Genomic DNA, 11,773 nt, shown 5'->3' on the forward strand with positions numbered 1-11,773 from the left:
ACTGGAAAATTATGACCATTTTAGAAGCTTATTTAATCCCCTCTTTCTGCTTCTTACCCTCCTGGGACCCCGCACCTAACAGCCCAAAGAGGGTTATGCTCTGAGGGCTAAACCAGAAGTGCTATAATTAATTACTGCCTCTTCTTTCTCACTGCCTTCTCCATCTCACTGTGGAAAATGACTTTAGGTTCGTTTTTGAACTGAGTTTACAGAGAAGCAGAATTTGTAACGTCTCTGCATTGACGAAGAAGTCAAAGATACAACAGCAAGATAGCATGTATGGGTAGCTGAAGCACAGTACTTTGAGTTTGACTAACAAATGAAAAAATAATGATGCTCAGTCCCCTTTTCCTGTTTTAAAATGTGCAGAGAATAAGTGGAAACAGAAAAGAAAGTTCTGATCAAAAGGATGCACAAAGCTGACTGCTCGCCCACAGCGACGGGGTGGGCCAGGGTCCCAGCTCTTTCTGTGCTCTGTAGAAGGTGAAGCTGCCCTGACTCACAGTCGGTCTCATCCCTGTTGGAGACGCAGTGCTGATTCCTTGGCACGCATTTCCTGAACACTTCCTCTACACTGCACTCCCAGACACCACTGCTACATTCTTGCCTCTGTTGTAGCCAGAGATAGATGAAAAGGCAGAGCCGCCTTCCCTACTTGCAGGCCCATCACCCTACCCACTGCCTCTTACTCCGGTGTACCAGGGCGGCCGAGCCCCGAGGCCAGAGCACCACCGCTGTGCTACTGAGGTCAGAGGCTGGAGCGGGAGCCCTGCCAGCCATGAAGGAAGACAGTGGGCCTGAGTGGCTGCCTAGGTCAAGAGAGCAGTGTGGGCATCGAGCAGTGAAGGCAGGAGTCAGGAAAGGCACCAAACATGACACTGGAGACAGACAAGGCCAGCAGCTAAATGTTCTCACCGGAGGACGCCCTGGCCTCTTGCCTCTGGCTTGCTTGCCTTTGTCCTTTTGAGTAAAACCAGAGATGTGCTGTGTGCATACGATCCCATCGCTGTTCCTAAAATACTTGAAGTCACTTCCAGTTCACTGATAAAGTGGAAAATCATGACTTACAACTGCTATGACTTAGTCCCTTCCCATCACTGTCTGCCTCTCTCCCAACTCCATACTCAAAACTACAGCCATTCTGAACTTATCTCCCATACCTTGTGTCTTTGCCCATGCTGTGCTTCTGAGCGTAAGCACTTCCCCCAGCCTGCTGTCTCCACCTCTCTGCCCAACGCTGCTGAATTGCAGGTCTTGGTTTGAGAGTTTGTCCTTCTGGATGACCTTCCCCAACCCTATGAATCACCCTTTCTCCAAGAGCAGGCCTGTAGTGCTTGTTTACAATGTTTCTGGGCCCTTCCGTAAGAACTGAATCATAATCTCTGGGACTAGAGCCCAAAAAACTGTATTCACATATTCTAATTCACACAATTACTGTATTTCAGGAGCACTGGTTTAGACTCTGGTATGATACAAAAAACAACCCATCCATGTAGCACAGTCGATAACCAATCAACATGGACACTAAGGACAGATGCCACGGACAATCACAGTGGACGCTGGCCGTCGATCTCTGATATGGACAAGCAGGTGCGAGTGTGTACCAGCAATAATCAGCTGCCCTCAGTGGTATTTCATTCTACCCTGTCCTTCCTCTAGGCTGGAACCTACTGGCTGATATTTATTAAGCACCTGCTTTCTGCTGGGTATGATTCTAAATACTTTTCTTATATCCTCTATTTAATTTTCCAGGTCATGCTATAAGTTAAGTGCTATTATGATTTTCATTCTGCAGATGGCAAACTCTCATAGAGATGCTAAGTGCCTTGCCGAGGTCACACACTAGTCCATGTACTCGAGTCCAGAGTCCCACAAGGCACCCAGCATGGGATGTTTGAGGCTCTGTTTTAATTTCCATTCCGGTTATTTGGCTGTCCCACTTCGCCATGATCTTCATGGGACAAAGTGGTACATAACAGGCTGCAAATAAATGAAGAATAAATAAGAGCACATGAGTTCACATTAGGGTCCAAAGGAGTGGAGGGGCCGGAGGCTGACTGGTGGACTATGTCCTAACACTCTGAAGCTGTCTTCTAAAGAGCTTTAAAGCTATAGAGCTTGGGAGGTTGCAAGAATTGAGATGTAACAACTGTCTGAAGCCCCTGAAATCGGTACACCTAAAAATCACCTGCCATAGAATTTGCTTCCCTGCTTCAAGTATTTTCAACAACAAAAGGATAAAAATTAAGCTGACATGCAAGTTTTTGACCAGGAAAACCATGCCAGAGGGGTCAGAGCTGACAGAGACAAGTCCCCATATTCTAAAAGCCTCTTCCAAATGCCTGCTGGTGGAGCCAGTTAGAGCTCCCAGCCTCATTACTGACAATGGCTGTGTCACGAAGACCCGCCACATGAGATTCAGACATTCGACCTCCAGCTCCACAACATCGAGTTGGTTTCTTCTGTCAGGCAGACCACTGTGATTGTCACCACAGCTGTGATCATTCTTAAAGCCAGCTCCAGCCTAACTGCTACAGCACAGCCCTTAGCCCACCTCCCCTTGCTGCCCTCCCTAGGCCTCTGTCTCTCTTCCCTGCATTTATGTTCAGGGTGTCCCTCACACCAGTTTTGCTGCTCTCCAAGCCAAATTACATCTCTGCTAGCAAAACAATCTTCTGAAATCCTTCTGGAGGGCAGGCAAAATTTGTCCTCTACCTCCTGTGGTCTCTATAAAAACGGATCAAAAGGAGAAAAGCATGAAGATTTTGCACATGTACATGGAAGCCCACTCTACAAATGAAGATCTAAAGAATTAGCAAACTTTCAAGTGCTTATATACTAGGTTGGAAAAAGAGAGGCAATCGCAAAAAGAAAAAGTAACTAAAATACATGTTTGGGGGAGGCAAAGAAAGAGAAGTGTTATTTTAACAAGATGTCCATGTGCAGAATCCTCTCAACTTCAATTCCCCTTCTCTGGAGATTAGAATGTTTCATTCCACCAGTTACAGCAAAGGCATCTTTCTTGTGGAGGTTTTTGTTTTTTTAATTTTGGCTTTTGTTGTTGTTTGTTTTGTTTGTTTGAGACAGGGTCCCACTATGTACTTCAGGCTGGCCTTGAACTCACTATGGAGCTCAGCTGCCCTCAAATCTGTGGCGAAGATCCTGTCTCAGCTTCCCAAGTGCTGGGATTACAAGCATGCACCACCACCACAACCACCACCACCATGTCTGGCTTCCCATGGGAATTTGTGTCTCCTACATTTAAGAAGAAAATGGTAAGTCAGAGCTCTCTTCTAGAACCTAAAAATTTTTGAGTGCCTTTAGCTCAAAAATACTTATAGCAAAGTGGCATAGTCTCCTACTCTACCTTCTTTCATCAAGATGCTATTTTTTTAAAAGGCAATCCATAAATCAATAATTCACCATTACCCTCAATATAAAGTATATACTCTTCAGATTGACTTTCAAAGTCCTAAATAACTTTTACCTTCCAGCAAACACATCTGTTATGGTTTATATCTACATGTCCCCTCAAAGCCTTATTTGATCATGCGTGGGGCTTTGGGAAGCTAGCTGCAACATAGGGGTGTGATGCTTATCAGTGGATTGGTCCACTGATGAGTTTATAGCTGAATGTAATGTTGGGAGGTGAAGCCTGGAAAGGAGGTGGGGGCAGGGGGTGTCTCGGAAGGAAGGGTCTATCACCCTCCCTCTTCCCTTGATCTCTCTCTCTGACTCCGTCTGCCATGCCATGAGGTGTTTCTGCTCTGTCATGTCCCTCTGCCATGCTTCCTTGCCTTGGAGTCAGCTGACTGTGGACTGAAACTTCTACAAATTGTGAGCTAAAATAAAATTGTCTTCCTTTAATTTGTGGGCATTGGGTATTTTGTCCCAGTGACAACAAAAGTAACTAAGAAAATATCTGTCCAAAGCTACCTTCCAAGACTTCCCAACATAAGCCAAAGTTTTTCATCATCTCTCTTAATGCAACTTCCCTGCCATCAGAGAATGTGAACACTTTTCTTTAGATACCTCTCCCGATACGGCAAGGTCCATTTAGGGACAAATCTTCATACAGACCATGTGACCACTCAAGTTCATGTAGTTCTCCCTTTTTCTGAACTCCCATAATACTTATTCTTTGAACCAATCCCATTTTGATGTTGATTATATTCTGCATTGATTTGTAGTTGAGCTGCCCACACTTAACATATGGCACTCAGTCCAGTGGTACTTGGTGAGTGTAACTTAACTTGTAGTGGATCTAAAATCTCTCCCTTAGCAGTCCCTTGCAAACTTAAGAAATGTCAGGTATTTGTGAAAATATAAAAATATCTGTTCTTTTAATTCTTTCTTTTTAATTATTTTTTAATGCAAATAAGCACCTTGGCATCCATCTTCAGGAAAAAGTCCAGAAATCAGAGAATGGGATAATGCTCTGGCCAATCTCTGGGGTTGCAATGAGACATGAAATGAAATGTACTACCGGCAGATCATACTCTGTTGTTTTGGTGGATGTTCCTCCAACCACCCCACCTTCAAAGGGTGTGACTTTCCCTGTGAACTCTGACTGCTCCCCTCCTCAATCCTTGACAGTTCTCCTGCTACTCCAGTGAGATTTTCCATTGATTTCCATGCCTAGACTGGGCTCCATTTGGCAAATATATGGGCTACATTTGTCTTGTCCCTGTTTAGACTTGGGATATTATAATTGGCCCTTTCCCATAGTCAGGGAACAATATGGAGAAGGAAGGGTTCCTGTCCCTCACTACACATTGACCTGAGAGGCTATTCCCTTCCAGCTGGCCCATTTCTGATCCTCCCTCAGCCACTAGAAGGTGCCCACCCTACCACTGCTCCCACCAGGCTTTGATGCCCTTGCCACCAGAAGGTGGTCTAATTCAGTGCCAGGAAAGAGCACAGCTGATCTAAATAGAAGAATAATTGAAATTAGTTCACTAAACTGGTATAATCAAATATCAAAATTATACAAGTTTTGGTTTTGCTTTTAAGAATGAGTTGTAGGACAGGCGTGGTGGCACACATCTGTAATCCCCGCACGAAGCAGGCTGAGGCAAGAAGACTGCTGCAAGTTCGAGGCAAGCCTAGGCTACCTAGTGAGTCCAAGGCCACCCTGAACTACATTGCAAGACCCAGTCTCAAAAAGAAAAAGAAAAACAAGAAGAGTTGTCTTGCTTTCAGAGCTAGGGAAAGTAAAAATGTAGATTTCCAAGGGAATGATGCAATTAGATGAAAAGACTGAGGAAGACTTGCAAGTAGTAAATGCAGTGACTATCTGGAAAGGTTCGCAGCAATGGCAGTGCATGCTTTAGTCTGATCTCAAAGTACACATTTGCATTGCAATCCTGTTTACTGTTATAATCAGTTATTCTTCATAGAGAGAGGCAAAGATTACCAAAATTTAGACTGTGTTTGAATTACCACCAATTTCCTATGCCTGGTCTACAATTCTAAAAAAATTTTCACTTTAATAGCCAATGAATCAGAAAGACTAAAACCTGATTGGAGAGACAGTCAAAGAGAATTACAAACATCATTTTATCCCCCCAGTGATTGCCTTTTCCCATGTCTTCTACCCTCTAGAGTCTGCATCTCAAGATATTTCCTGGCCTTTACTTGGGTACTTATTTCTCTCTTCCCAAAAGATTATTCTATTTAATGTACACATTTAACATAGATGTAACTTTTAAAAAGCAAATTACTGTAATGAAAAACATATATACACCCAAGGAGTACTCATGCAACTCAGATTTCATCCAGCTTGGGGGTTGTTGACATTGATAAACCATTCAGCTCTTGCTTTTTAAATGTGCAAGGTCGTTAGGCAAGTTCAGTAGAACTATGGTCTCCATGTGCAGGGGCACATTTGAGGCCTCTATAATTTGTCAATAATTAGACTCCTCCAAAGAAACGTTTCACATTTACTAAAGCCTTGGCTCCCCACAGTATTTCTGATTATATTACCCAGTCTAAGAGTGAAATCTGGGCAGTTTATCATTGTCAGTGGGTTTTCACTGGAGAACAATCTTTATGAAAAACAATATCACACACTTCTCTTGGTAATTTTATTCTATTATCAAGACAGCAGTTGAATTGAAATTTTTAAATTATCCACATTACATAAAAATTAGATAGGAATGAGATTAAGAAAGTTTTTGTCAATTTGAAAACCATAGAGAGAGGGAAGAGGTTGGAATAAAAGAAAAGTAAATAAGACCATATAAAATTAAAAATAAATACCTAGTTAATTTGTGGAAAAAATAGATTATCGCTACAGCCAGCATAGATATCTAGACGGAAATTTCCTGAAAATGTATTTTCTGCTTCTATTTATGTGTTTCATCACTTCACTCTTTATATAGTACTTATGATTTAGATATCAGTTATAGTATTTAAAAGGCTCACACATGATACATTTAAAAGTTTACTATCAGGAAAACATACCTCCCTTCAGGTAGTGTAGCATGGCTTTCTTGGATTCTAGCTTCATTAACATTTCATAAGGGTTAAAACCACGAGTGAGGAAACCTGTGACCAGCCAAGGTTTCATAGCTAACTCCTTCCACTGGCCATTACTATGAGTTTCCTTTCAAAGAAACCACAACGTAGGACTCAATCAGTTTAATAACCCTGACAGAATCAGAATGAGGAAAAATTACGAACACAGACAGAGACTGGGGAAGACTAGTATGGGAAGGAAGGAAGTTGACACACAGACAGAGACACTCAGGCACTAGCATCAATTTTACACTGGTTGATGAGTCAGGATATTGGGGCAGGAGAGTGGGGCTAGAGGGTAGGAGCTGGGAGGAGGGCTAGCTTTTACCGCAGGGCTTTTCCTTTTGGTGTTTCCTGTGAATCCTGTGGTGTTGAAAGCACAGCTTTCACAAAGACAACCTGACCTAGAGTCGACATTATAAATCACTCCCCCAACCTCATAAGCTCAGGTCTGCCATGAAGATCTGTAATCAGTGCTGTGACCCATTCCCATCCTCCCATTCTTCCAACCACGTAAGTTAAAAGAAAAGTCTATAGCATCACATCATTATGGTCACCTTGGGGGAAAAAATACCAACACAAGTTGTAGTTCTTTCGCTATTTTTTCTCAGAAAACTTTACATATAACTATTCTATTACTTAGTAATTTAGGGCTCAATATCTTAAACATGAATCCTCTCTGATATTTTCAAAAGTCAATAAATGTACAATGCAAAGCCGTGTGAGTTAACAGTTGGGTTACCATGTCAAAAATTTAAATAATGAAAATTCTGCTTTTAGTGTCACCAGGTGCGGCAGCACATGCCTATAATTCCAGAATTGTAGAGGAAGTAGAAGCAGGAGGATGCTGTGAGTTCAAGGCCAGCCTAGACTACGTAGTGAGTTCGAGGCCAGTCTGAATGACATAGTGAGAGCCTATCTCCAAAAACAAAAAAAGAAAAAAAAATTCTGCTTTTAAGTTCCAATTAGTGTAATCAGTTTTTCCAGTTATCTTGAATGGTTTCTTGTGTTGAATTTACATTACCCACTAACTTACTAGTACATAGGCATGTTTCTGTATATCACTTAAACAACTAACCATGAATCTGTAGGACAGGAGGTTAAACAGTTAAGGTCCAGAGTAGCCCAGTGAGGTGCAGAAAAGTGTCAAAGACAATGCCGCTGAGTAAGAAAATTAGAACATATATGGCAAGTTTGAAAAAATAGCAGTATAATTCCAAATTTTAAAAAACTGTAGTGTCATTTTTTCCATATTGGTCAGAGTACTGCTAAATTGTGACTGCATCTGGGTATTATGTCTTTAATGAACGTACAAAATAAGGCAGTGTGTAATTGAAAGAAATTTGAAAGAAAACCATGAACTATGAAGAAAAGTTGCAAAAATGAATTTCTGAGACAACTTGAAAAAGAAAATGAGGATAGAATATGACAGTATATGACAAAGACTGAAAAGCCTAATCTCTGAGACTTCAGAAAGCATACCAGGTAATTTGGCTAATACTGTATTTTACTCAATTTAGAGCAAAAATGCAATGGTAAAAAGAAGAAGAAATGGCCAAGTATGGATACTTTGTGCACCCAAGGATGGGCTGTGTGATCATGTGCCAAGGAGGAGGATGAAAAGATTCTTCACTTTTTACCCAATATTATGCTTTCATACGTATCAATGCATGATCCTCTGCCAAACATAACTTTTGTTTTAAATTTTTGGAGATTAAAAAGCCAGAAATTGCTTAGCAGTTTAAATTTAGCATATGACAAAGATACATATCCATTTTTTAATATTCACTAAGTTTATCCTGGATTGATGATGGCTTAGTGCACATTATGTATTTTGATGTCATATGCATAAGATAAAATAAGGAAAGGCAATAGACTCTGACAGCACTTAGTTACTAAACACGTTTACAGAGCTCAGTAATAACATTTCCTAGCAAGTGAAGACTGGATTACATGCAGTATAACATGAGGAAAATTTTAAATGTAAATACTGGCACCAGAATTTGAAGTTGACAAGGCTGATACTACCACTAACATTTCATAGAAGATTTCCACCTGCCATTTTTACATTTAAAAAAAAAGACTATGTGCTTAGTTTGGACCTCATACCTATAGGAATAATTCAGACCCCCGTGCCCCTCAGACTCTGTTAATTAATTAATCTGTCTAATCATCATTTATCTAAACACTTATTTATGTCCTCATGAAAGGAGGCCATAAACTCCCTCTGCTTAAATCTATCTCCTTGGAGTCTACATGCTTTAAATCCATTAGCATTCTATTATATCAGGCTGTAATTTTAATATTTTTCATTGTATGTAAGGAATTATTTGTTGAAGATGTATTAGAAGACCTTGAGGTTCTTTTCAAAGGATTTTTTTCCCAAATGTCCCACTGTCTTCTACTGGTGACTGTATTTCCTCATCCCCATACAGTAGTGAATTCCTCTGGTGTTAGGTGCATGCTGGGAAAAACCATAACAATCCTTTTTGTTTAAGATCTGTAAAGCATTTCCCATTTTCCTCCATCTTCATACTTTCATTAATCTTTCTTTATAGTGCTTAATGGTCCCTGACATTTTATAACAGATCTCAGAAACATGTCCAAAACTCTTAGAATCAGTTGTGTTTCAGAAGTCAGTCTTTTAGGACTTTTTTATACAACTTCACGACATACTCCCATCAGGGTCTGTGACAGCTCTTCATGATCAAACATTAATACTTCCTCAATGCTGTCCACTGAAATTTCAACTAAGAAGGAGAAAGTCTACAAATAGCTTCCCCTTTCTTCAGGTCAGATTTTACTGCCAGATGAGTTCATGTCAGGTCAGTTTTGCTTCCAAATGAGTCATGAAATACCTTTCTGTTTGAAAAGCTTTTTGAATTTTAGAATCATAGAAAAAAGATTATGGATCTGTAAATATTTACTTTCTGTCTATTTTCTGTTCATCTCTCCAACTAGGATTTAAACAAAATGGATGTGTGAATATTTTGTCTATATTCTTCATTATGCCTCTAAATTCTAGAATAAAGGAAAATACAAAGTCTCAATATAATAGCTGTTGAATGAATGAATGAATGAATGAGAAGGTCTACTGTCAGAATGCTATCTAAAAGGGAAATTTCATATTTTATGCCTGATTCGGTCCCTTGGGAACCTTAAATAGTAATACACAGAGCTGATCCAGGCTATGGATGGATGCAGAAACTGAAAAATAAGATAAACAAAACTAGATAAGGAGAGAAAAGGCATTAAGCAAGGCAATGATATAATAAAACATGTAAGAAAGCAGAAGCTATGAGACAGAAGTTGAGGTCATTATTCAAGAGTTTTAGAAATGGCAAAAACAATGAAATGACAGAGCCTGCAGAATGATGAGTCTAACACTCAGTTTCAGTGATATCCTGTAAACCCCCACGATAAACTTCCATTCACTAAATAGCTATCGTATGACTTTGTTCCTTGCAACTTGAAACAACTAATTAAAGAAATCATGAAACTTGTTTGAGCCCCAATTCTATTTTTTTTTCCATTGGTACCAGGGGATCAAACTCAGGTCCTTGAGCTTGCCCAGCAGGCAGTGAAAACACTGAACTAAAGCCCTGGCCCTGAGCCCCAATTCCTATATTAAGTGTGGTTGAAGAGCAGATGTCAAAATTTTATTTCAACTAAAATAACTGTGCAGTAGTGATTCACAAACATTAGTTCACAGAATTACTTGGGATTGTTAGAACTCAGATTGTTGGACCCCCTCCCCAAGTTTTTTATTTAAGACAGAAGTAAGGCAAGAGAATTTATCTTCTAAGGTAAAATTGATTATATTAGTAGATTAGGATTCTCTAGAGAGACAGAACCAAAAGGATGTATACCTAAATACATAAAGAGAGAGAAAAGAGAGAAATGTATTGAAAGGAATTGATACCTACGATTATGAAGGCTGAAAACTCTGATAATGCGTGATCTGAGGATCTGAGAACCAGAAAGAACAATAGTGCGAGTTCCAGTCCAAGATGGAAGGCAGGAGAAGACCAGCATCTCAGATCAAAAATCACCAGGCAAAGAGTAGAGCTTCTCCCTTATCCCACCTTTCTGTTCCATTCTGGCCCACACTGAGGAGGGCAAACTGCTTGAGTAAATCTACTGATTAAAATGAAATTTCATCTAGAAGCACCCTCTGAGATACAACTTGGATAACGTTTAAGCAAATATTTGGGCATCTCATGGTCCAGTCAAGTTGAAACACAATTACACTGACACTGTTTCCCTGGGGACCACAGGCACAAGGGAACTATTATTCAAATGCCAGTGCCCAAGGCAAATAACTTGAGTTTGTCTATCTGTGAAGATGTCTATGTCCCCACCCACTCTTGATATTCCTCTAATTTCCAAACAAAACACAGATCTTCTAGAGAAAAACAGTAAGAGAATCCTTTCCCACTGAGAAGTTGATTTAACCATGAAGCCAGCTTTTAAGTTTAGAGAAACTTCAGTAGTTCTTTGGACTTACACATGGAAACTTCTTATTTTCTGGAAGGCAAAATCTTTAATTTCAAATGACACTGCACAGGCAATCTAAGCCCAAATGAATTTCAGCCTCTACAAAAATTGCTCACTTCCTTGGATGCAAGACTTTATGCAGTAAAAAGGCCGCAGGATGATTTTGATTGCTTTTATTTCTACCAAAGAAAAGTTGTACACCTTGATTATACACTCAGATTGTAAGTATCATTAGAAAAAAAAAATTTCAAATGTGATAGGTTTAAAAGTGAAGTCTCAAGAAAATCTACAACCATCAAATAAATAGAATGACTTCTTTGGAAATAATTATACTTCAAATAAAATAAATGCTGTTATTCACTTGCAAAGACTAGAAAACAGGTGTGAATTTTTGTAAGTGCTTCATAATTCACTGGAGACCTTCTTGGAAAAAAAATACTTTATTACCAAATAACATCTAGGCAAAGCTACACCCAGATTTTCTGTGAGGGGAAAATTTGGTGGACACACAGATAGCGAAGGATGACGGTGTTCTACATGATGTATCCGTGAGTGCTTCACTATTTCATATAAAATATAAAGGGCACGTGTGAGTCAACTGATGCTCTTCTAGAAATGAATAATGGATCCCTGAACACTAAAGTATGCATGATACCTTAGTCAGGAAAAAGAGAGATGGAAAAGGAAAGATTAAAAGGTGGACAGCAAGTTTTTTTTTTTCTAAAGCCAATTTGTTTTTCTTTGAGCTAAAAGGGCT

This window comes from Heterocephalus glaber, unplaced genomic scaffold (assembly GCF_053883595.1).
Source record: "Heterocephalus glaber isolate CG9 unplaced genomic scaffold, H.glaber_assembly_v1.0 deba00001550, whole genome shotgun sequence".
In the NCBI taxonomy this organism is placed as follows: Eukaryota; Metazoa; Chordata; class Mammalia; order Rodentia; family Bathyergidae; genus Heterocephalus; species Heterocephalus glaber.